The sequence below is a fragment of the Amblyomma americanum genome, chromosome 5, assembly GCF_052857255.1.
Source record: "Amblyomma americanum isolate KBUSLIRL-KWMA chromosome 5, ASM5285725v1, whole genome shotgun sequence".
NCBI lineage: Eukaryota > Metazoa > Arthropoda > Arachnida > Ixodida > Ixodidae > Amblyomma > Amblyomma americanum.
The window spans coordinates 69,308,930-69,335,647 of NC_135501.1; the positions used below are offsets into that span (position 1 = coordinate 69,308,930).

The 26,718-nt window shown below is 42.6% G+C and overlaps 1 long non-coding RNA gene across 1 annotated transcript; it reads left to right on the plus strand.

Annotated features, from left to right (window-relative positions):
* The first annotated feature begins 22,089 nt into the window (after positions 1-22,089).
* On the plus strand, positions 22,090-25,467 carry LOC144134773 (uncharacterized). The gene is made up of 2 exons (XR_013315249.1): positions 22,090-22,175; positions 25,363-25,467. It is a non-coding gene; the product is annotated as an uncharacterized LOC144134773 (long non-coding RNA).
* The last annotated feature ends 1,251 nt before the right edge of the window (positions 25,468-26,718 follow it).

Consider the following 26,718-nt stretch of genomic DNA (forward strand, 5'->3'; position numbering starts at 1 on the left):
AAACAGGAAAGCATCGGAGCATTGTTGCAGACCCGCCGGAACAGCATGGTGTACGGCGCCCGAAAACTTTTAATTGAAAAACGTGGAGCTTCGAGATCGATTCCGCCAAAACGACTTCAGGCACTCGCGTATTTTGTGGGGCCGCGTAATGCGGCTTCTGTTATTTCAAGAAGGCTTAAAAATTTACCCTTAAATAACAAAAACAAAGCAAAAATAAACAAAATGCAAACAAATGCGCGCTTCTCCATAGTTTGGTAAAGGGTAGTGTGAAAAACAAGCGAAGTTAACATGCGTCTAACATCACTTATCGGTAGATTCGTTTGCTCGTCATCGAAAAATCCTCAAAGTTTTTGTTGCTGTGTAATTTTCGCGCAAGTTTTCGCAATAAAGGTGATGTTTGAAAGCGAAAAAAATTGCGAGTAAACAAGCCAAGACGTAGGCAAGACCTATAGCCCTCAATGCAAATTACACAACAGCACATAAAATGCACAAAAAACAAGAACTTCGAACATTACGATTTGCAGAAAAGGAAGGATAGCGGAAATAGGAAAACACGGGAAAGAAATAATCACAGGGCACGGCGTACGGGAGCGTAGGAATCTCTGAGCGCGTGGCGGCGTGCGTTTACGAAGTCGGCCGAATATTGCGCATGTGCGCAACGTATGATTCTAAATTACGAGGCCACTCATTCGTTTTTGGACGTTGCTAAAACTGTCCAGGAGATTGGTTCAGAGAATACGCTGCACTAATTCTATTACGTTTGGTTCAGTATCGTCATTATGCTGAGGTTCCCCCTCCCCCTCGCTGTGCAGCGTGGCAGTCAATTTTATAGAATGAAGAAAAACGTGCCTTTTTAATTAAAAAAATTGAAAGCAATGAAATTTTAAGAAGCGCCTCAGGCTGGTTTCCAGACACTCGCGCGAGCAGAGCGTGCAATAACGCTATCAAACGCAAAATTATTCACGAAAGAAAGGCGGGTTATTGCGCTCTGACATCAGAGAAAGAAAACAGCATGAGCTGTTTGTGTAAACTTCTCAAACAAAATACATATCGTTGATTAGCGGCTTGGCTAAGCCATGTATAGTTAGTTGCCGAGTCATTGCCACTCGACCGTGCCAGTGGCCATTCGTTAATTCATAGGCTGGCGGGACCTTTTCAAGGAATATTAGTTGTTAATTGCAGCCGCTTTTAGTTGAACAGTATAGAGGATAGAGTTCTATACATCTGTGGTCGTTGGTCTGAATGGTGTCACACTCGGTCTTATGCGACAGACCAGTTTTTCTGCGACAGAATATGGCGACATGTGTTAGAATGGGCAACAAAAAGAAAGAAAAACAAAAGTGTCTAGCCATCGCCGCCGGTAGAATATTCCGAGAGTTCATACACCACCGAAATACTCGTGGCGTTGTTATACCACGCAAAATCAGCGAACAGGCAAAACATAAACTCGGCGATAGCAGTACCATTACTATACAGCGAGCAAAATACGTTTGGAATGCTTCCGAATGCGTTTGGAAATTGTTCTGCACCACCGCAGAACTCCGTTGTTTCCGAATGCCATTTGACTCAAATCCGACTAAAAATCGGCGTACCCTTGTATTATGATAAAATTGCAGTAGCGCTTTCAGAGTAGTAGCACTGCGCTACTACTGTAATACCGCTCGTACGCAACAATACACTATAAAACATGTATTAATCTCAACTATCAAAGTAAAACATCTACTTTGGCAACGTATGTACATCTGGCAATTATGGGCGTAATTAAACTGAGGTGAGACAGGCCTCACACTTCTTATAGAGAGATCAAGCCAGTTTTCACGAGTTCGGAAAGTAATAAACTGTTCAGATGATGCTCGTCACAATAAAATAATTTTCTCTGTTGTAGCAGTATTGAATCTTGGCATGCTGTTACAGGAAATGGATCAGAGCCGCATTTCGATGGAGGCAAAACACAAAAGGCAGCTGTGTTCTGCGTGATGTCAGGGCACGTTAAAGATCTCTATACTCCGTTTCATACATAGCTGTCTACACAGCCAAAGGTACGGAAGTAGTCCGTCAAAAAAAAACTAACAAAATGTGTCACTCCGCCTCGCGTCGTGGCTGAGTGGTACGAAGCGCGGGCATGTTTGTTCATTTTGTGAGGGGGCCCAGGTTCGATCCACAGCGTAGGTTTGTTCTTTTTTTTATCTTTTTTCGGCGAATCTCTAGATAGAAAGTCTAAATGCGAGCCATATATAAGTGGCCTTTTTTGTTATCAAAATGAAATGACTTCTTTAATAAGAAGCGTGCTGTTAACTTTTTCCGCAGGGAAACGAAAGTGAAGTGAGAGTTGGCAACGGACGTGCTGAGAGGCGCTGTTTTTCGGTGTTCACGGATTTTTTCGCATGCTGCACACAATGAATCATTAATTGTGGGGTGATAGAATTCAGTGTGGCTTCAATTATTTTACTCCGCCAGAAAGACCTTCTTTCTTAAACCTCACAACTGTCCGAGGGCTCACTCCGGTCATCTCGCCCACAATTGCGAGAACGTCACGCACAGTCTTCTCGGGGTGGAGCTTCCTTATGCTTGCGTAGACATTAACTATCACCGCCTTGCAGTCTTTAGAAAACTTTGGAGACTTCACCTTGGAAAAGAGGCGAACAGGAGATGTTTTCGAAGTCGAAGCGGGGGAAGAAAACAAGCGAGCAGGTGACAGCGACGCCATTTTCACAAACAGACCTGCCGGCTCAGCTGCGAAAACCTGATACAGCCGGCGCCTGAGAAAACGAAAAATCTGCGTCACTCGGTTATGGAAAACATAAAAGAAAAATCAATCTATTTGCAAAATAAAACACTTCCATCGGTCTACTATAATATCAACTACTGTTCACTTTGCTTGTCAATTCATTTCTATTTTTATTTTTGACGCACTATATTATGATGCGGACGAGGATCGCAAACAGGCACCGTAGCCTTGGCTGCGTAGACAGCTAAGTATGAAACGGAGTATAGGTAGTCGAAATTATCCCTGCGACCTCCACTATGGCACCTCTTTGTTCCTTTCTTCTTTCACTCCCTCCTTCATCTCTTCCCTTACTGCGCAGTTCAGGTGTCCGCCGAGATGTGAGACAGATACTGCGCCGTTTCCTTTAATAATAATAATTGGTTTGGGGGAAAAGGAAATGGCGCACTGTCTCGTATATCGTTGGACACCTGAAAAGCGCCGTAAAGGAATTGATAAAGGAGGGAGTGAAAGAAGAAAGGAAGGAAGAGGTGCCGTAGTGGCGGGCTCCGGAGTAATTTCGACTACCTGGGGATCTTTAATGTGCACTGACATCGCACAGCACACGGGCGCCTTAAAGTTTTGCCTCCATAAAAACGCAGCCGCCGCGGTCGGGTTCGAACCCGGGAACTCCGGATAAGTAGCCGAGTGCCCTGACCACTGAGCCACCGCGGCGGGCCCGTTTCCTTTCCCCAAAAGCCAATTTTCATTTTTACAAGGTTGATCAGCATTTGCCAGAATACTTTCAACATGACTGAGTGATGCCAAACCTAGCCCAATATAGACAGCTTTCTAGAATGGCATAGCCAATGCTGACAAGCAGTGGCTTCCTTCGGCTTCACAGTGGAAGCCTATGCACGCCCAAAGAAGCAACGCGTGTAAAGTATACATGTCCAGCGCGCAAGAAATTGTACGGTAATATGAGGCTACAAGCATAAATATTTCCTTCTAAACATTTCGAAACAGAAATGTCTGGCTCCTCATCTTAGCCCCGACACCCTGCCTCTTGAATCGCTGCTGGTTTTATCTCTGCCTACGCACGCCAATAAAGACCCTGATTTTAGCGTGAACTGTTGCCAGATTAAAACGTCTTCAGGCTGCTTATGAGTTTGGGAAATACCCATCACGTGGTTGTTGGAAATACCCATCTATGATTGGAAATACCCACCTATGGCTGTCCAGGAAACTGATTTACTGAATAGTTTTACTTATGAACAGCCAAAATGTTTCACAACCTTTATGTGTACTACGTAGAAGGTGGAGTGCCGTTATAAGGAGCTAGGTAGCTAGGACAAACTTTTATTAATACAAGTTTTAGAGGTGCAGCACGTAATGCTCCGCTAAGCTATGTGTCGTTCCTAGTCCGCGACATCATTGGTCGAAGCTGCCACTCGCGCTCGATGCACCACGACTTTTTGGTCCTCTAGTTCACAGCAATTGAACTGGGTCGCCTCCCAGTCCTCTCGGCTGGGTTGAGGTAGGGGGAAGGTTGAAGTTCTGACGAGGATGCTTTGAACCATTTTGCGCTGCCTTAGATATAATGAGGCGCTGATTTGTTTTTTTTTCAAGAAGCAAAATAGCAGAAACAACGAATGAAGTTGCTTCAGCTGTTAGATACCAATCTTTAACTGTTGTAAGCGTAATTTGGTAGCGCATAGTTCCCCTACACATCTGACAAACCCTGTTCCCACTTGGAGTTATGGATCAATTCGCTCTCGCCGTGCCGTAAACTTGCAGACCCGGTTAGCTCACTTGGTAGAGTGACTGCTCTGGTGACGCTGTGGTTCCGCGTTCGAGTCCCGGAATAGGACGAATATTCTGTTAACTGCAAAGTTTCTAAGAAAGCTGTGTAGCTTTCCTTTGTTGCCGTATGGCAGCGTTTCGGTGTATGCCAATGAGCAATTACTCCTTTATTGGGCAGCAGCTGAAGGCAGAGACGCACTTGACTCGGCACCCTCAGTAATTGAGATCGGCACCCAAGTAAATAGCGCAGCGCTAATGAATGCAACGGAGACAAATCTGACCTATAAAGTAGGTCTTATGATTTCTCAAAGGATATCGCACTGAAAAGGAGAACACAACATGACAGAAAATGCCACCGCAGAAATTATCAAAGATGCTCCATGTGAATAACAGTACCCAGCAATTTTTAAGCTGGTCCTTAATCACTGTTAAAACATAGAAGTACAAGGTTAGTTTTTGTTTCTAAACAGAAAATAGAGGCGCGGAAATTGCGGCAGTGCGTGTACTCGCTTCCCCTTCCATGTGGGCGCAAATTAAGACGAACGAGTGTTTTACGCACTGCGACTTCTCAGTTATCAAGTATGTTCCATACAATTAGGAGTATATCCCGAGCACAGCGCTCTGGTCCACTGTATGAAAACAGTAGAAGGAATCATCAAACATGCTTTCAATGTATGCACTTGCCGGGCACTTCCTCTGCCATTCATTTCTCTCTCTACGGATAACACTAAATGCTGCATCATCATTTACTGTGGGTACCAAACTGAATACGCAGAATTGAACCTGTTGGAGTTGAAGAGTTAAGGATGTGTCTTATAGGTACTTCACGTAATTGTAGGTCGCGGTCTCAGTAGGGAAAAATTTTCTTCGCGTGGTATATTTTCTCTGCCGCGGAAGAGACCAAATAACTGAGACGGTCCGCCACATGCCAACTTTATTTGCGGTAACTTCAAACGGAATGCAAATTGCGAACGCCCTGCAATCACCTACAAGTGTTTGTTGCGCAGCCCTGTAAACTGGCTGCATTGGGCGCTGAATCAACGAATTTGAGGGTACCTCAGGAGAACTGATTAGGGGAATTCGCGTGTGCGAACTGTAGAAATTTTGCGGCTAAATTATTATTTTGTATGCTACCCATTCGTCTATTCGCGATAAGCACGGAAATCTTTTGTTATTGCTGCTAATTATCACTGTGTATCACGACCAGAACGAGTGTTACTGCATTTATAGTTTCATAACAGTCTTTTAGCACCTCACGATCGCAGTTGTGGTCTTGAAGAACTCAATGTATTGTCTTTTAGTCTGCAGAAGTGCACTTATGTCTAAGGAAATCAGTTTACGATGTCTGATCCGCTTGACCGAAGTTACGTAAATGGCTTTTCACTCTTCAACTAGCAAGTACGCCTGCCGTGGATTTGTCAGGGCTGCAACAGTAGCCGAAACCAGAATTCGGCCCTCGGTAAACTGACACAGAAATATATTCTTGCAAATATATTTTCAAGTTTTCTTGAAATGCTCTGATCTGTGTTGGTATAGTGTGCCTTCAAATTTTTGATAAACCTTTGGTCTCGTACAACAGTGTTTAAGGATGTAAAATATTTGTTTGCACGCAACAGTTTTTTTCTGTATCTTTAAGCATTCACATCCATTACCCCCAAACAGGTACTTAAAACTTCGGAAGCCGTATACTTATACCGGACGTCGCATAAATGGGACCTTTATGCCACTCAGTGCATGGTGTCAAGGCTCATTCAAAGCTGCGGAAGTTTTTTTATACGGACCGTAGAATATTGGGGAGTCAATATAAACAGGTAATTAAGAATTGCTAATTCGTGACATCATGTGCTGTTCACAGAAGGAAGGAATTGTTAGGTTTTAACCTCCAAAGTACAAGTCATTTCACTTCTGAGAACTGAATAGAAGGATAATTATGACAAAAATTTGATACAAGGGCAGCATTGCCGACAGAGCGCATTGACCGAAGGTATTTTTTTTTATACAAGGTGGGGTACAAGACCCATCTTCTAAGCATTTCACCCGAGATAAGCTGAGTACCAGGCCAGGCAAAAGCTATAATCCTATGAATTTCCGGTGGGTACCCAGCGCCACACAGCAGGTATAAAAGAGAAGGAAATTGGAGCATGAGAAAGCAGGTGAACGTATCGCCGTCAATGTTTGATCGCTACACTGGCAACGCCCCTCGTAAATTAAGCGAAAGTACAAATGAGATAAAAGCAATAGCGCACTTGCGCTACAAGTTGTTTCAAGCACAAGCAGTTTCAGCCGCCTTGTTTGGAACGCGAGGATGAATGCTCAGTAACCACTGAATGTCAGAAAATATGTAAGTGTTGAAGTATTCTCAGAAGTGGCTTTGGAAAGGAAGGCACAGACGACAGTGCCATCCCTGATCCGTTCTGCTCTACTTCTGAGTAGATTAAAACCTGACAAATCATTCTCAAGCTTTGTCTTGAGGAGTCAGAAAGCAACACATGCTTCGTCACTGGTCAGGTTTTTCTTCGAGTGCTCTCTCTAATCGCTTTTTTCGGTATAATACATTACGGAACCGATTTTCTAACGATCTCTTTCCTATTTTATTCTTCCGTCGCTGAGCCATCAAAGCCGGCACCTGTAAGCATAGTTTTCACAGCCAGTAAATAGTGTAGCTCACCACCTTTGGTGAAATTGCAGGAAAAGCAAAAGCACAGTTTCAAATGATGTGTAACGATGGAAGATTGTCTAAAAAAAGATTTTCGAGAAAAATAAAAATTTTAACTCGAAGTGTTAAGGGTTCCGTTCAGCCGATAGCCTGGCGTTGGCGAGTCGAGAAAATCCGGATAGGTCGTGAGGGTCGTGATGTCACATCCACATGACCGCGCGCGCATGATTCAACCAATCTGCACTGATCACACAGTTCAGTAATGTTGACGTCAATACACAACTCCTCATTAGTCTACAGCTTCTAAAAATCATTCCACGCCTTTGCGAAGTGCCTTCGCAGAAAAAAGAGCAACTGCTTTCAAATCATAAATGATCCCGCCGGCACCCAAACGGCTGCCCCTTTCATCGTGAGCCAGGCGCAGTAGCCCTCGACCACAAGGAACATTCGATGGATTGGGTTCAAACAGGTCTTGTGTGTCTTAGGCCAAATTAAAAATAGAAATAAACGAATAAAATTCAAAATTTAAAAATAAGTGAATAAAGTAAATAGGGTGTGCGTGTCTGCGAAGTGATATGCAAAGAGTACCCGAAGCCGCTGAAAAGATCCTTTTGCGCTATCACGTCATACGCTTCATGGGAAGCTTTAGTGTCCTGTGAATTTTTTCTCATGAAAACTGCGATCTTTTCTTGTGAGCCCAAGTATCGGTTTGTCGAATTGGTTTACGGTATGGATTTGCGAATCACTGCCCCAAACCGGAATTTCATTTCATTTCATTTCATCCTTAAAGGCCCGAAGGCATTACATAAGGAGGAGCTTACAACTTGGTTTGTGTAGATTCACTCATGATGAAAACATAGGCACAATGAACTTAACACTGGAACTGTAAACACTAAAAAAAACACCAAAAAAGGAGGATCAAGTGGTTACAAAATGGTAAGCAAAAAAAAAGGGAAAAAAGAAGAAAAAAAGAAGAAAAAACACAAAAATACAGGGAAAAAATGCAGGAAAAAGTACAGGGGCGATGTGCAAGGACACCTGATGAGAGTTCGATACCATTCCATATGCGTTCAATTCAACCTGGAACTCTTGTCACCTATACTTCAATATTCTTATCATAGCCGTTATTTTCTCAATATGAGTGGAATTTCAGTGTGCAATACACAGCAATAGTTTTTGCTTGTTTTTTTCGCAACCTGCAAACCTCATGCTGCTTTATGAAGCGAAATTCCCAATAGAAACAGCTAGTTGTAATGTAACACAGCTTTCGTGTCATTCCGTTTTCAAGTCCTCAGGAACGAAGGGCCGAAGAAACGCGGAAAGCAGTCATTCTACCTAGGCCACGTGCTCTATTATTTAAGCGCTCGCCTACAAAGAGGATGGCCACATCACCTCTACCAGTCCATGCAGAAAGTGCAATCTTGGTAGCAAGGCCTTTGTTCCAAGATACGCGCAATAACATTAACGACAGGAACTACGTATGAGCCACTCATGAATTGTGGTGAGCGGAATTTATGAAAGCTCTCTCTCTCTCCGACATTGGACGAAAAGAATGGAACTTTATATTCACTGTTATTCTGTTCACGTTTCCTTTCAGTCGTTATGCAGAGGACAGTACTCCACGCTGTGCAAGACGTTCTCCTAATTTGCCTCCCATCTGTGTGTTTCTTCATTAGTTGTGTGCATGTTCTTCCTCTGCGTCTTATATGTTACCTGAATGTAAATAAATATCCAAAAAAATTACGCACCAGTTAAAGGATAATGTTAGCGCTGCAGCAAATCAGTATTTACTCAATAGCGTTTCCCTATACGAGGAGCGTTACGGGCACAATGTAATGCTACACAGTTATCTGAGAATTTTAGGGGGTGACAAGAAAATCGCCCTTATTTCAAGCATGAACTTAACACTCTAATCTGAGGCAATCACTTGACCAACTAAGCTAATACATTGAGCATGTGTAAGCCGATGCAGAATTCATTACCTAACTTAAGCTACAGTGAGGCGGCCAGACATACTTTGAGAAATGCCCAGATAGGGAGAGGATTTCAATATCGGTGGACTGTTTAATCAACATTCAAAAATACGCCTTGAACATATGTAGCTGCTAATAGGTATAGAAGCGGAACAACTGTCACAAAATTATAATCCTCTCAATAAAATATTCCTGTTTGCACTGAAGGAAAAAAAAACAATTCTGCCGTATGACGGGTGTTTTTTTTTTGTAACTGTTTAGAGATTGTTATTTTAACCCTGGAAAGCCTGTTTGAGAGCTCCGTCGGTGCGGTCGGTGCAGTTGAATTGTGCAGCATGGCGGGCGGTCATTATTTACGTTATAGAGCGCCATAATGAAACGAATGTTTAAGTGAAGTAATAAACTTTTTTGTTCTGTATATCAAGGGCAAACATTATATTAAGAAAATGCAAGCCGTCCACATAGAAACTGAGTCCAGTATTTAAACTTTGTTTTAGGGCAATGCGTTTAAAAATATCGAAAAGCAAAAATACGCATATCTTAGGTCGTAAAGTAGTGTTTCCAGCAATGCACATTTTTAAAATGGTGTCGCTGGGATAGTATAATTCCGAAAATTATGTTAACTGCTTGTACGCCATAAAATAGACAAATGATTTGCGTACTTGTTCTGTTCTAAATGCGAGCTAAGCCATTTAATAATACGCCCTATAATGCCGACCCCTAAAATCACGAGAAGTTGATAAGCTAATTTTAGTGAATTCACCTTTTAGTAACTAAGCTCCATAACATACGTAATGTCCGCCGTGCTGTGCATTCCACCGGCACAGACCGCACCGACGTGCCTCTCAGTGAGATTAAAATAACGGTCTTATAAGTGTCTAAAATAACGTAATAATTGTTCAATGAAAGTGTCGAATAAAGTTTTAAATAAGAGTTTAAAATAAAGATAAACAGAAAAAAACACCCGGTAGAGTACCAAAGAAATTACAGCCAATGAATGTAGCTGCACGCGAATCATATTATAAACATTTCGTGCTAACAATCTCCTTTATTTTTCAGCCATCGGAACATGTTTTCCAAATTGTAAGTGAAGTCTTGGAATCTCACTGTCTTGTGATATATAATGTGCGTCTCACTGACGTTTAAAAGTACCGATCTTCATTCTCATTATATTGGCAGTGTTCCTCTTTTCTTTTAATTTAACATAGGTGTGAAGTGTAACGTATGTGTTATGACATAGAAGTCATTGTCATTTCAAGGGAAAAAAACTTTTTGGCCTCAAAGGCTTTTCCAAAAAAAGGTAGACTTTAATAAATAATATGGCCCTTAATCCAGTTCTTATGTTCCTAAACTGCTCATTGAAAACTAAACATTTTGACAGATTTACCTGTCTGGTTGGGTTTGAAGACTTATAATACACTGCACATCTCCAACCAAAAATGTTAACTTTAACCCAACGTTTCGAAGCCGACTCGGCTCCTTCATCGGGGGTGACTGAAGGCAGTGGCTAGCGTCTTTTAAGTATGGAGGAGAGGGGGGGTAAAAAGAACGTGTCGCGAAAGGCGCAGGGGGGGGGGTTTAGGCTGTTAGTCACGCTGGCGCACTGCAGGGAGGTGCTGAATGGCGACTTTTTTTCGTTGATTCAGCACCTCCCTGCAGTGCGCCAGCGTGACTAACAGCCTAACCCCCCCCCCCCTGCGCCTTTCGCGACACGTTCTTTTCACCCCCCCTCTCCTCCATACTTAAAAGACGCTAGCCACTGCCTTCAGTCACCCCTGATGAAGGAGCCGAGTCGGCTTCGAAACGTTGGGTTAAAGTTAACATTTATGGTTGGAGATGTGCAGTTTATTATAAACAAACTGCTCATGAACAATAATAGATGCAATAGTACAGGGCTCCAGACTGATTTCCACCTTCTTTGTTCCTTTAGCATGTACTGACAGCTGACAGCACTATGTATTTATTTATTTGTTTATTTGGTACCTGCATCGCCTTTCAACATTACAACAGGGGGGCACTTTCACATTCAAAAAACAAAAAATCATGCACTTAACGCGTGCAAAAAGGCATCATTAGGTAGAACATTAACAATATGTGGCGGAAAAGCATTCCATTCGCGAACTGTTCGCAGAAAAAACGAATAACGGAGTACGTCACCTTTAAAAGGAAATTCATGAAGCTTTAAATTGTGGTCCCTTCGCTTCGAGACATAGAAAGGCGGCTTCAAATATTTTGATCCGTCTATGCCAGTCTTGGAATAGAAAATGTTATGCAAAAATTTTAATCTCAGGTTTCTTCTTCGAGTTTTAAGTTTTGGCCACTGAAGATTCCTTTTGCTTTCCGAGACACTGAGTGTCCTGGAATAGTTTCCAAGTACAAAGCGGACTGCCCTATTTTGAATTTTTTCCAATTTGTCAATAAGTTCTTGTGTGTGCGGTTCCCAGCACACTGATGCATATTCGAGTACTGTGCGGACGCGAGTAAAATATAGCTGTTCTTTGAGATGCTGTGGAAGGTGGCTGAAATTTCTTCTTAACAAACCTAATATACCAGCAGCTTTCTTTACGACGTAATTAACATGCTTTGACAACCTCAGGTCAGCAGTAAGATAAACGCCTAAGTATTTAAAATTCTGTTCTTTTTTCAAGGCCGCATGGTTTATAGTGTAGATATAAGCAGGGTAGGAACGCTTCCTCGAAAAGGTGACGTGTACACACTTTTTAGTATTCAAAGTCATGTCCCAATCATTACACCACATGGCTATCTTATCTAAGTCGTTTTGCAGGCTTTGCACATCAAGTGAACTATCTATAATTCTATAAATCACGCAGTCGTCTGCGAACATTCTGAACGAAGAAGTAACATCAGCATTAATATCATTTATTTCTAACAAAAAAAGAAGTGGCCCCAGAACACAGCCCTGGGGGACACCTGATAGCCTAGCTAATTAAAATTTGAAATTAAGGGCTAATCAGGCGGAACTCGAAGATAGGCAGCGCCGTGATAATATTCTGTTTTATGGCCTTTCTGACACCAATTCCGAGTCCTGGGATGAGACAAAAAAAAACTTGTGAATGTACTTTCCTCAACCTTGAATTTGCCACCGTCGGAACTATCGATTGAACGTGCTCATAGACTTGGAGCTTTTTCTTAAATAAAAGCAGGCCAGTTATTGCGAAGTTCTCATCTTTTAAAACAAGGCAAAAAAATTTTCTTCTACAAGTTCTAAACTGAAAGATGACATTAGTGTAAGTTAAGATTATTTTCTCATGACTCGGCAGGCGCGGAAAACACTAGTTGAATTTGGTATCGCTCAAAAGTCTAAATTCAAAGTGCGCTATAATAAGTTTACACGAACAGTAGGTGTTATTGTTACGACCAGCTTAATGACAGCGTTTCTGAAGTTAGCGGTATTAGATGCCTTTCATCCGAATCGTCCGCAGATTAACGATGCGTGAGGGGTAGTGGGCACCAGTCACTGTCCAATCGCTCATTATCGCTTTTGTATACTAATATTAGAAGTGTTCTGCCTAAACGTAATGAGCTTTGTGCGACTATCAACGCATGTGGTGCCGACATCGTTTGCTTTACTGAAACGTGGCTTTCAGCCAAAGTTGAGAGCTCTGAAATATTTCATTTCCACAACCATTTTACCACTTATCGGTACGACAGGGGCGACAGAAACGGTGGTGGTGTTTTGATAGCTGTTGCCGACACACTTTTTTCTTCTCCTGTTCATGTTACCAGATTAGACCTTCTTTGGGTTGAACTGCGCACGCGCGTGAAAAAATTGATTTTGGGCGTTTGCTATCGCCCTCCCTCGTACAGTGCCACTTTCGTTGAAGAACTTCATGATGCTGTTTGCGCGATTACCGTTCGCTTTCCAAATGTTCCTATTCTTTTGGTTGGAGGCCAACTTTCCAACTATTATTTGGTTCAATGTACGTTCTTATGCCGACCCTTTTTCTACGGAGTGCGATGGTTTTTTGCGCTTATGTGCCGACTTTAATCTCTCCCAACTTGTTACTAAGCCTACTCGCGTTACATCTTCATCCTCCAACTTGTTAGACCTTGTTCTTACCACGTCGCCTGATCTTGTTGCTCTAATATTGTTTGCCGGGCTTAAGTGACCATTGTATGCTTAATTTTTCATTGAACGTCGTGTCACCACGCCAAAATAGCGATTCTAAATACATCCGTGACTACAAAAATGCCAACTTTGAGGCCATAAGTCGTGAGCTCGCTGCTTTTATCGATGTGTACTTACCGTCTTTACACGAGTGTCCAATCGTAATTAAGTGGAACCTTTTAAAGCAGAAAATTGTGTCCCTGACAGATTCTTATGTGCTCCTGAGAAAAGTATTCACTAACAAATGTTCGCCCTCGTTTAGTTCTTCACTAAAAAGGTTATCAAACAAAAAGAAACGTCTGTTTCGTTCCGCAAAACTGTGCAATTCTGTGCGCAGGTGAGATTCTCATCACTCCGCTGCGTCTGAATATACGTCATCTCTAAAACAAGCTATAGAGTCGTTTTTTAGTCACTCTTCCGTCGATGCTAATAAAAAATCTCAAACAATTTTGGAACGTGTTTAAGAAAACTTATTCATCTACAATTAATCTTAAATCTTTAGACGATCAAGTAATTCCCATTGAGATGTGTGCTGATGTCCTTAATGACGTGTTTGCAGCTTCTCTTACTAACGATTTAATTACCGCAATTCCTCTTTACCCACCCGCAACTTCTTGACCATGAACCCCATTATAATGGATTCTGTTGGCATCGAAAAAAATAATTGATCAGCTGAAGACGTCATCATCATCAGCATAAACTCAAAAATTTTGAAAAACACCAAAGTTTATGGTGCTGTTATTCTTGCTGAACCTTTTCAACAATCTCTTGTGTCTGGCTGTATTCCTAGCGACTGGAAGGTGGGCAAGGTGGTTCCTCTGCACAAGGTTGGGGTTAAACATTCTCCTAATAATTATCGGCCCATTTCACTTCTTGGCATCCCTTGTAAGATCATAGAACATGTCATCTGCTCGCACCTTGCCTATTTTCTTGAGTCAAATTCTTTCTTTTTTCAGTCATTGCAAACACGGGTTTCGTAAATTCTTCTCATGCGAGACGCAACTTCTGTGCTTTACATAGGATCTTCATTTCGTTCTTGACCGGGTTTCCACAGCTGATTGTATATTCTTCGATTTCTCCAAAGCCATTGACAAAGTTTGTCACCATTTTAATACTTTTCAAATTAAATAATCTCAATCTCGAACCTAACATCATCTCGTGGCTTCAGTCTTTCCTCACTAATCGTTCTCAATACGTGACTGCTAATAAATCCAACTCTCGCTCCTCTCCAGTGGGCTCAGGCGTTCCCCAGGGTTCTGTCCCAGAGCCCCTACTTTTTCTCATTTATATTAATCACTTGCCTAACAACAATGCTTCTTCCGTATGTTTTTTTGCCGACGATTGCGGTATTTACCGTGAAATTAACAGTGACTCTGACACTTTTGTCCTTCAATCTGTTATTAACCAAGTTTCAGAATGGTGCAAATTATGGCTCATGGAATTTAACATTATTAGGTGTAAACATTTGCATGTTTCTCGGCGTAGCACTGGAATAGCCACTTACGACCTTAATAATATCCCTCTTGAAACTGTGTTTTCGTATAAGTACCTTGGTGTGCACATAACTTCTAATCTTTCTTGAAATCTGCACGTGGAATTTATTACTAACAATGCCAACCGCTTGCTGGGGTACCTGTGCCGAAACTTTTCCTTTTCTTCTACTTCAATAAAATTGGTCCTTTATAAAACACATGTTCGGCCCAAATTGGAATATGCAGCATCAATCTGGGACCCTGACCTGTCATCGTTAGCTACTGAAATCGAATCTGTTCAAAACCGCGCGTCACGTTTCATACTTTCCAATTATCACCGTATCTCCAATGTTACTGCTATGAAAACTACCTTATCACTGCCACCCCTTTCACTCCGCAGAAAAATTTCGCGCTATGCCTAGTTCATAAGATATATTATTACAATCCTGTCCTTAAGAGCTGGCTACTAACAACCCCTACAGATGTTTCAGGCCGCATTGATCATCTTCGCAAAGTAGGCGTTCCGTCATGCCATACTAAACATGGTTTTTGTTCTTTTGTCCCCGACACTTCTGACAGTTGGAACCCCCTTCCCAGGCACATTGTCAATAATTCGAACCCAAGTTCTTTTAATACTGCCCTATGTAATCTTTATTTGTAGATTTTAGTCAGTTTTATTTTGCGTTCGTTTTCGTTGTCGTATTGCTGTCTGCCGGAAATGTTCTCTCTTTTGGGAATTGTTTTTTCCCCCTTGCCATCTCTCTCCTTACTTTGTGTTATGTTTTGTTAATTTTTCGCCACGTTTTCATTTCTTCTAATTTGTTTTTCTGCTGCGCTGCATCTGACCTAATGTATGGCCTTCCCTCTCCCCTCTTTAATGCCTTCGGGTTCTTAAGGTATTTGAATAAATAAATATTAGATATCTCTTTATTGTAAGTTAAAAATAGGAGCGGCCCTAAGATTCAGTCCGGTGGCAAACATTGTGCGATGGGCACCTGCCAATTATTAGCTTTAATTGGACGTACTGAAAACGCTTAGCTCAATAACTAAAAAACAGGGATGACGAAATGCCTTGCGCACCGTAGCAATCAAACATATGAAGGACAGCGGTATGATGAACGCAGTCTAAAGTTTTTTGAAGCCTAAAAACAAACCAAGCGTGTATTTTCTCGCTTAAATTTTGTGAATAAATTTGTCTTTATTGTTAGTGGTAGACCTTTATGTAGATCTGTTCAAAACCCCGTACTGAGAATCAGTTAAAATGTTATCTTTCTCGAAGATATTTTGTTACCTACCATTGATGGGGCCCTGAGATATATGAGATAAAATATGTAGAACACAGATGGGTCCTTAAGTAGTAATTTTTTTCTGTCTCCACCTTCGTGAATAGAACGAACTCTAGCACCCTTTAGGTCGTACAGAAATACACCGGCCAGTGATGTGAGCTAGAAATTCCGATGCGGATGTGAACAGATAGTTTAAAGGGATAAGTTTTATGTTATTCCATCAAGCTGACACATTATTTTTAATGTTATGCACTAGTGTTGTCAACTTAGTGGGAGTCGTTGGTGTAAGCATTAAATAAGTATGGGTGGGATAAGGTTTTGATATTTGTCATAATGGTCAGGTTCATTAGCGATAGAATGAGCTACATTCAGAAAAAATGCATTCATATCTGTTGCTAAGACAAAACCTGTAAGTTTCCCATCGGGCGTGGCTATTTCTTATCACACGGCACATTATTATAACGTAAGTTTCCTAATTCTTTTCAGACTCCTCTGCAATTATCATGCATTTTGGACAAACGCTGGGCATAGTAGTTGGTTTAAAGTATTTAAGGTCGCTGTTGAGTTTGTTTCTGAATGCCTTGAAATTATTAAACAATGTTGCATTCCTAGTATCGAAAATTCGTGATAATTTTATTTTTCTTGCGGATACGTTCACAGAGGGAATTGGTCATCCCGGGTTAGCTAAATATCTTGGGAAGTTTTTTTTTTCATGGAAACAGCAAGCTTCATTATAACATTTTAAAATTCTCTCAGGAAATGTGGCATAAGCCCTATTTACATCCTTAGTTTCGCATATGTCGTCCATGCTTTGATGGTCAGTTAGTGCTTTAAATTTGGATAGTGTACCGTCATGAATATCTCTACATGAGGAACCGACTCTACTACCAGAATGTGAATTTGGTTTAACAACGAGGAAGCAGAATACGGGTAAATGATCGCTCATGTCACATCTGAGCTTACCAGACAAACGTTCTGAAGACACCTGGTTAGTAATGCGAATGCCTAATATAGTGGTTGTCTGTGTGTTCAGTGTAGTAGGCAATGTTATATGGTTACAACGTGCATAGGAAGAAACAAAACTCTTAAAATCACAGGTGCTACAATCGCTGCAAAGAAAATTTAGGTTCACATTGCTGATGACTACAAAAGGAAATTTCGAGGGAAGGTGTTCAAACTTTCAAAAATTGGAAGTAATGCGACTTGTTCCCTGCATGTGATGTACATATGACAGCAACTAAAACATTTGATAAACATTTCACTTCACTAAACAAACCTCCAATGATGTGTGCGGATAACAATGTTTCACAACAATTGCCAGACAACTGCCACGGCCTAAAGTCTCATTATGCCATTACATTTATAACAATTAATATAAATATATGCGTCTTAAGTGCACAGCTATCCTTCTGTGAAGAAAATGACATCAGTTTTATTCTTGGTGACGAAATTAATGCGTCACTATGATGACATTTGTAACGCATACTACTAATGATCACAATCATAGCCGGAAAAAGATAAGAGAGCAAAATTTTTCATAGTCATAATAAGCAGATGCTCCCGTGGGATACATGGCAAAACTGTAAGAGCAAATTTTTTGGTCTTGGTCGCCTTGTTCATATCGTCCTGCTCAATGATCTTCAAGAAGTCAGTTGTCTCGTTTCTCCTAGGAAAAATTTCCCATCCTTGGGTCGAAATGAAATTTCATTTCACTTTCTTCTCCCGGGTGAAAGCTGCTCCGAGCTACCGTCTGTTGGCAGGCGTTCAATGCTCGTTCACCTAGATTGTCTCGTTGGACAGCTTGCTTTGTAGAAAAAAGAATTTTGGTTATCTCCGTAAAGTAAGCGAATGATTATATTCTGCTCTTGAGGATTTTGGATGGGAACCTAATCTGACTTGTTAGTGTCTGCAACAGCCACTTGCTCTTTAAAAATAATCTCGGCATTTTTTTCACAACTTCAGCTGCGTTCTGGACGTGTTTTACACACCTTAATTCCGAATTATTCATGCGGCTATACTGCTCTAAATCTTCCACTTTCTGCGTATTGTGTTGCTTTCACCTTTTAAGTATTATTACACATCAGCACCTCAGTTCCTGCATGAGCGCTTTCACATCAATAATGATCTTTATTGCAGTGCTTTACGCTGTCCTTGATGGAACGCATCTGTATTGCTGTGCTTTACGCTGTCCTTGATGGAACGCAGTTGCGGTCTTATTCCGCATTTAAAATCTTTAAGAAGCTTCTCAATTGAGTTTGGCATTGTTGGTAAACTTGGCAAGTGAGAACACATCCGAACACACAGGTCAAACTAAGTTCGGCCGCAGTGCACAACAAGAAAAACAATCAAATTTCAGGCTAGACAAGCTTACTTGCAAAAAGCAGATGAAGTAAATTGCGTGCGGAAAGCTTGCGCCCTGCGCCAAACTGAGGGTCAGTCCGGGATTCATCTTCATTTAGAGCGCAGGCAGAAATCGCTAGGCATCCTAAAGAACCCGAACTGGACTACTCTGATACGAGTGTCTCTGCCAAGCCGGGCATCATGCGGGCACACGTCGTCATCTGTTGGCCTTGTTATCCCCTACTCGAAGCTGAAACAGCGGTGGCTGTCGTTGATGCTGCAAAAAGCAGATGAAGTTGCCTATGGAAAGCTCGCGCATTGCTGCCAAACGTGGACGGCAGAATAAGAATAAAGATTTCAAAGCACATTTTTCATAGGTATTATAGCTGAAAAAAAATTAAACTGCACAGGCAGATTTTTAAACACTTCTTCAAGTGAAATATCTGTAAACAAATAGCATCTCCATGAATTTTTTAACTGCAAATGGGATTTATGCAATCAAAAGACCTGACAATGGTTCATGCGGTTAGTGCTGCGGGTCTGGCCGCCCTCCTCATGTGAACGATTTTTGAAATAAAGAACTATTGGCATTTGAGGAAAGAAAATGGCGCAGTAAATGTCATTTAAAAGGTACCGGCCGCGGTGGCTCAGTGGTTGTGGAGATCTGCTTCTGACCAGAAAGACGTGGGTACGATGCCGGCCGCGGCGGTCCAGTTTCGATGGAGGCGAAATCCTAGAGGCCCGTGTACTGTACGATGTCAGTGCACGTTAAAGAACCCCAGGTGGTCGACATTTCCGGAGCCCTTTTCTACGGTGTCCCTCATAGCTTCAGTCGCTTTGGGGCGTTAAGTCACCATAAACATTAAACCATTTCAAACGTCCAGCATGCAACGAAGATATTAAGGAAAGGCGCACACTGCCAAGCGATCTGTTAAGCGTGCCTTTTCTCTTTCGTCCTCTTTGCACGTAAGTCCTAGGATTGTTTTCAACTTGCCAGCTATGCACTCTACCATGTATTTTGATTTCGCATGCTCAAATAATAGCCCGGCACAAACAGGCGTTACTATATACAATGCTCGATCTTCAGCGGTGATAATAATAATAATAATAATTGGTTTTTTGGGGAAAGGAAATGGTGCAGTATCTGTCTCATATATCGTTGGACACCTGAACCGCGCCGTAAGGGAAAAGCGGTGAGTCTCACACAACATATATAGCATAATTGCGATTGCACTCACATCCTATATTGAAGCAGAATTTCAGGTTCCCTCGCTATGTTTATGACGCTTCGCTTGCTGATCACTTCTGTTTCACTGGTATCAGTACTGGTTTGGAGCATGGAGTTCGTTTTTTATGCCCCCCCCCCCCCCCCGTTTGCACAGCATTCCATTTGGATTTTTATGGCGCACTGGCAGCATAGGTATTGCTAAATACATTCAGGAAAGAGGCTTCAAAGTGGCAAATAATGTGACATCATAGTTTTTTAAGGAGTCCAGCCTTATTCATGGCACACGAAACATTTGTGCAGGCCAAATAAATACCAAAGTTGAGCTTCGCGCTGCTTAGCCACATATGTTAAATGAATGGAAGTGCATTGTAAGGCACGACGCGAGAATAAATGTAGACCCACTGCTAATCCTGCAAGTGCCGTTTACATCTTTTTTCACGCCTTGTCTAACATCGCACTTCTCGGCATTTAATATATAAAGGAGATGCAAGGCGGAAAGGATGTAATAATGCTAAGACGGGACAAAAGGGAACGAGACGCTTACGCTGTGTCTCTGACCAACATGTACAAACCAGCCCATATCATCAGTACTCTTCTGATACAAGAAGGCTTGAGTGTACATAGGTGTGTCTGCAGTTCTCAAGATAGACGAGTAAGGCGATCAGTGCACGGCAGTCTGCAGGACTTTAGATAAGGCTTATTGTTATGTGGGCAGTTCGCTTGATCTAGCGACATTGAAAGCTGCTTGTGAAGCCAATGACATGCTTATTCCAGACGCATCCTTAGAATACTGCACTGAGCTCCGTTTTCTTAATTTAAAAAATCTTCAGAGAGTAGGTCAGGCGAGAAGAACAGCCTTGGTAAAAGGTTTAGAGACGAATAAATTTGGGTATAGGCCAAGTTGTGCGCCTGCTTCTAATCGCTAGCGTTGAAAACCCCCCAATGTAAGAGGAGTTCATGTCCCTCGACTTCCGCAGTCCAGGACTCTCACGGATGCTACGAGAGCCTCACTATCCGGGTTGGAAGCCAATTCCACTAGGCTGTAATTTTTTTAAAGGCAGTACATCCAAGTATACTGGCGATATCAGTCAGATTCAAGGACCAAGAATACTACCGATAATAAGCTTGGACCTGTATGAAAACAACTTAAGTGCAATTCTACCAGTTGACAGAAAGAAGTTGGTATATGGCTTGCAATCTAGGTAAGCTTGCACCGGAGAAGTAAGGCGACAGGACGCCACACTCAACAGAACAACGTCTTCCTTGACTCGATGATTCAAGGAAACGAGGACATGACGAAAGTTTCGAAAGATCCCGGGGACCAAAGCCAAATGACATAATTTCTGTGCTGCTTCAGTTACACTTTCGCAAAAAAAAGATCACAGTAATGTGGAAGGGCAACGTTTAGAGAAAAGTGTTCAGGAGGCCAGCGATACTCTATGGAACCTTAGCGTACCTCGAATGAGCCCCAGCGTGCAAAGGTTGAAATTTGAAGAAATCAAGTTTTTGAGATAGATGCGGCAACAAAGAACCGACTCAGGAACAACCACATATGTAGAACGCTCCAATTCACCTTTATCAAGCAGATGACTTAAGCAGGAAAGCTGGGATGGCATTTTCTTGAAATGAGGAGAGACGAAACATGCATTCGAAATATTTTATGAGAGAAAGGCTGAAAAGATGCTGCACGAAAAGGTGGCAAAACTAAATGAACAAGATGTAAGGGTGCAAAATCTCAAGTGTGGCTGGATAATAATAGTCAACTGAAGAGGGATCATCAGAAACGGCGAACGTCTATAGAGAAGACAAAAGGGTGTAATGAGTATTTCCGCAACACATTAGGCTCTAGGAGAGCTGTCAAGAATAGGTGTCGGTTCGTATACTGCTACTCGTTTCATTTAAAGGAACTTGCTCTAGAAGCGCCTTTAACATGATCTTTTGCCACACAAAACAATTTTACATCGATTGATCACACTATTCACTCCCCTCGCTTTTATTTATTCATGCAACCGAGTCGATTTTAGACTTTAATGGCTGATATGCGTGCGTTTAGTTGTGGAATTCAAGACCACGTAAATTAATTTATGGTATTTCGACCAGACTTTGTGCATCCTATAGTGTTATAAACGTCTTTATTTTCTTACCGTAGACTAATATAAAAACTTAGGCTGGACATGCTCAGCGGTCGAAAGACTCGTAAAACAGTATCGCTTATTCCAGGATATTATAACGACTAAAACAAATATGTTTGCGGTCTAAATTGATTTGAACTCGACCTCGTCTACCTTTCAAGCTGATAATAATAATAATGGACTAAAACTCTTGCACGTTTGAATACAAAACACTGAGTTTAAATTTTATTTGTTTTTGTTTAAATGCTTATTACAGTTGTTTGGAACTTTCTGTGAGTCCAAAATTTAATGCACAATTTTAGTAGCCCATATTTATATTCGTACTTCATTTTAATTATTGCATTTCGTTTTTTCCTCCTCAGATAATACAGAAACAAAATATTGGGAATATCCCGTATTGTTTGCGGACAAAAACTGCGTTCTTACGGGAGACTACAACGGAGGAGGAGCAGGTAACTTTTATTGCATCATTTTAATAAATTTTCATTGAAAAATCTAATTCTCACCCCAAAATTCGACCATTACACAAAAATAAACTAATGGAGGAGCGAGTTATAGTACTTTTTAGTTGCCAGTTTTGGCAGTAGAGTCGCTCCCTATTAATCGGTTACTGGGTTGGACAAGGAAAGCAGTCAGGTCAGGTGGTGGTGGTGGCGGTGAAAACTTTTTATTGAGTCAAAGGAGAGTGTGCGGGCGAGAAATGGCCATTTATATAGGTGCAGTCCTTAGTCCGGGACCGCGCTAGACGAGACCGCTACTCGCACCCGTTGAACTAGAGCCCTTTGAGACTACAGCCCCGAGCAATTGAGCAGGACTGCAAGGGTTTGGAAGAAGAGGTTAAATCGCGAAACAGTCATAACCATGTAGAAGTTAATGAACACTTCCACACAGTGAGAGCAGCGCCCATCAATTTTGGGGTTAAATGTTTTGCTACTGCAGGACACAACAAAGTGTGTGTCTGCCGGCGCCTGAAAGCTCGCTCATCGGCTTTACTGAGGTTCTTAGCAGGACCACGAAAAGCCGATGCCGTTTGCAATTGAATTCCAGAATTTCCCTGAACCGGAAAAGCGGTTTCTTAATCTCTGCGTCGGAGGAGCCTAGATGAGGTGCCCGGTGGGTATGCGCTCGGGCGACCGCGTCCGCAACCTCGTTACCTATAGGGTCCTGATGGCCCGGAGTCCAAAATACGCGTTTGGGTGAAGGTTTCGATTCTCTTAATGCTATCTTCAGAACATCGTAGGCTGAAACCTCGCCACTCGGGTAGGGTCCATAGGCTCGACGCGAATCTGTGAAGATTACGTTCGAATTCGGGTCCGAGGCGGCAAGTGCAATCGCTACCTCCTCGGCTTGCGCTGAATTTTGAGCTCGATATGAGATGCCGTTAACGTGTTGGTCCTAGTGAACTACGGCGGCCGTATAGAATCCAATGGGCATCGGCCCTGCCACGTCTACGTAGTATATACCCTGTTTGGATCAGTGTGCGTGTTCGAGGACCCGAGCGCGCGCCTCTCGTTTGCCTTCGTGTGTCAGCGCATCCTTGTTGCACGGGAGTGGAAGAACCCGGAGCTGGTGACGCCATAGCTCCGGAATCTGACATGTATCGTCTAGAGTTCACTCGTGTTAGATGTGCAGGTGGTCTAGCAGGCGGTTCACGAGTTCGTCCTCCAGTAACTCCTGGTAGGGGTTGACCTGTCCCAAAGCCCACAACGTAGCGTTGGACGCGGAAATTGCGAGGTCCAGTGCTCGCTTTGTAGCCTTTCTAATAATGGCGCCCATTTGTGCCTCGTGTTCTTTAGTACTGCGATGACAGGGAATGGAGTAGAGGATCCTACTGGTCACGAAGGCATGGGCGAGTCGAAGCGCGTCCCTGCACCGCCACCCACCGCGTTTTTTTGAAACGCGATGGATCATGCGTCCGACCTCTTCGCCTACGCGTTTGAGTTTGGCAATAGTGGATTCCGGGCGGAGCCTATTATGGATGAACAGACCCAGTATGTGGAGCTCCAGACCCGACATCGCAGCCTGCTGCGGTGACTCGGGCTGCCGACGTCATGTCCCGACGGGACCAACATGTTGCAGTGCGGGACCGCGCAGTGGCCCAGGGCACAGCAGGGTCTAAAACTCACTTGCATAAAGTTTTCCTGTCTGTTTGTCGTCGACCTCTCTGATAGGACCTCCCGTCAGAGGTCTGCAACACCCTGCTGTCTTTAGGATTAGCTCTGATGTACAGAAGTTCAAATTTCGCGGCACCACATTTTAGACCAAAGTCAATAGCGTAGCTGTCAACTATGGTGGCAGCCCGCTAGAGGCGGTCCTCCATTTCTTTATGGTTCTCTTTCGTAGTCCAAATTGTTCGATCATCCGAGTAGAGTGCGTGATGAATGCCTTCCACCCGGGCCAATTGATGTGGAAGCCACATCATGACAATGTTGAAAAGAAATGGTGACAAGAGTGCCCTTTGAGATTACTAGCCTCGCATAGATTTTTCTGTAGCGGCTTCCCAGGATATTGTCTATTGCTGTTGTTGCTAGCCCCAACCCTGCAGAGGAATTAGGCTTGTTTTGATATGTACGGCGTACCCTTCACGACATGGTTTCGATTCAAATTAAGCTGATGGCTTCAATGTGATTTATTTCTACAAAGGCATTCAGCTTATGTGACCCACTCCACTTCACCTTAAGCCTTCATGATGGCTCTTAGTTTTGAGGAGAAGCTCCTGCTGCTCCGCATATATGCATTTATTTCCCAGTGCTGAGTTACCTTTCCGTGCGGTGTCACACCTGTAAACTTGTGCGGGCATTGGAACGTTTGGACTGGCCCTAAGCACTGCAATTCCAGGCCTCGGACAGTGAATCTTTTAGCAATGTTGTTTTCTTTTCGTGCATTCCGATCGTGTCCTCGTCGCGGCGCACGGCCCATATTCATTTCAAATCGAGCTATACTGATTTAACTTCTTGCAGCAACGGCTTTCTCGTTCAACTGCGCAGTATTTGCTGTAGCACGAAAACATAGCACTCACATTAGCTAATTTCATCCCTTAGCTCAATCAGTGAAATTTGTCTCGTTTAATGAATTTGCCGATTTTTACACTTATGCAATTTTGCATAGAAAAATGCACTTCGCAATTTTAACTAGAGTACTCGATCCATGCACATCTCGTCCCGCACTTAATTTTTCCTGCTGAACAAGAAGCCGGCGCGAAGCCGCCGCGTGTTGGCAGGCGGAGGTGCAACTTTTCTCGTGTCAAATTTTTCTCGTGGCTAGCAGGGAATTGTGTGATGGACAGTGAGACAGCTATATATAGATGTTTGATTTATAAAAGCGTGTTCATTTATGAAATAGCGTTTTAAAGCACTCATCCATCGATAGTAGGATGCGCCGTAACGCCGTCTATAGCGTGGCGTCGTCACTTCGCCTGTAAAAGGCTCAGCGGTAACGGATCACTCTGCGCGCTGCCGCAGCCTAAGGCTTTACCCTGCAACATTCGGCTTTGCGTATTCTGTCTGCGGTGTCTTATGGTTGAAATACAGCAGCTGCGCTCAAAAATACAATTAACCAGAAGAGTTATTGTCAGCGAACTGTTTCCAAACAGGGCCTGTACCATTTGGCTAACAAAACAAATTTACTACCTCCTTCTAGGACGAAGAGGCTGTATGCTGTGGCTGAAGGAGTCTGCCTTAAAAAATCCCCCAAGGCACTGCAACTTCCTGCTGCTGACCATGTGCAGTGATGATGCCTACAATGCCTATACCTACGAAAAGCTTTACTGCAATAGTTACGAAAGTTTCCTGAAGAAAAAAGAGTTGTAGAAACATGCTCGCTGAAACTGTATGCCTAAGTTGTGGAGCGCTTCTTATTTATATGCACACTTCTCGAATAAAAAAAATGCACAGGCCTCCTCCTTTGTATTCGCAAAGCACAGCCCGCACCCGTTTCTTGTTCACACAGAAAACATTTTTGAGACAGTTGAGTGTCTTTCACCTTATAACACTTTTATGTACAAGGGGATGAACAGCAGCCTTCGATTACGCTTTAGATGGTAATGCTGTTCACCGCAGTGAAGCCGTATTTGTAGCTACCACAATTATAATAACGCCGGCCGGCGACTTTGAAATAACAATCAACCTAATGTTCTGATTTTTTGATGGCGCAAAGCCGTAGGAGTCGGCGTATGTATTATTGTAGTCCCATGATTATTCTGGCCGACCAGCTCTATAAGGTTTGGTTTGGTTTATGGGGGTTTAACGTCCCAAAGCGACTCAGGCTATGAGAGACGCCGTAGTGAAGGGCTCCGGAAATTTCGACCACCTGGGGTTCTTTAACGTGCACTGACATCGCACAGTACACGTCCCTCTAGAATTTCGCCTCCATCGAAATTCGACCGCCGCGGCCGGGATCGAACCCGCGTCTTTCGGGCCGGCAGCCGAGCGCCGTAACCACTCAGCCACCGCGGCGGTTCCAGCTCTATAAGGCTATTGTGGAAGCGCTGAAAAAAAACAGTTTACTAAGATGGATCTTCGTGTTAAATAAACGCGACAAGGAAGTATAGTACGGTACGCCAATGCGCTATCTATGTTTTGATCTTTTAATAAAATCATGCGCTGAATATTTTTCGCAACTTTCATGTCCAAAAAGTTCGGACAAAATTTTTCAAACTTCAAAATTTTTAAGCTATGATTGTGGAAATATTGAAAGTGAAGGCGCTTTTGAGAACGCTGTTCATGATAGCAAACACTTGATCACAAAACATATTGAACAGACCTGTGGGGTGACCTGCGGATATATTGATCAATAAGTGCAATTTTACATTATATGAAAACATTGCATTAAAAAAAGGTTTCCTGCTCAAAAATGCTTTCGTTCAAAATTGTGCCGTATGAAACAGTCGCAGTTTAAGATTAAATACACAAAAATGCGCAGCATATAAATTGAAACTGGTTAAATGAAGAGAATAATGCCCTGAATGCTTCCGTGGACACCTCTTGCGAGCACATT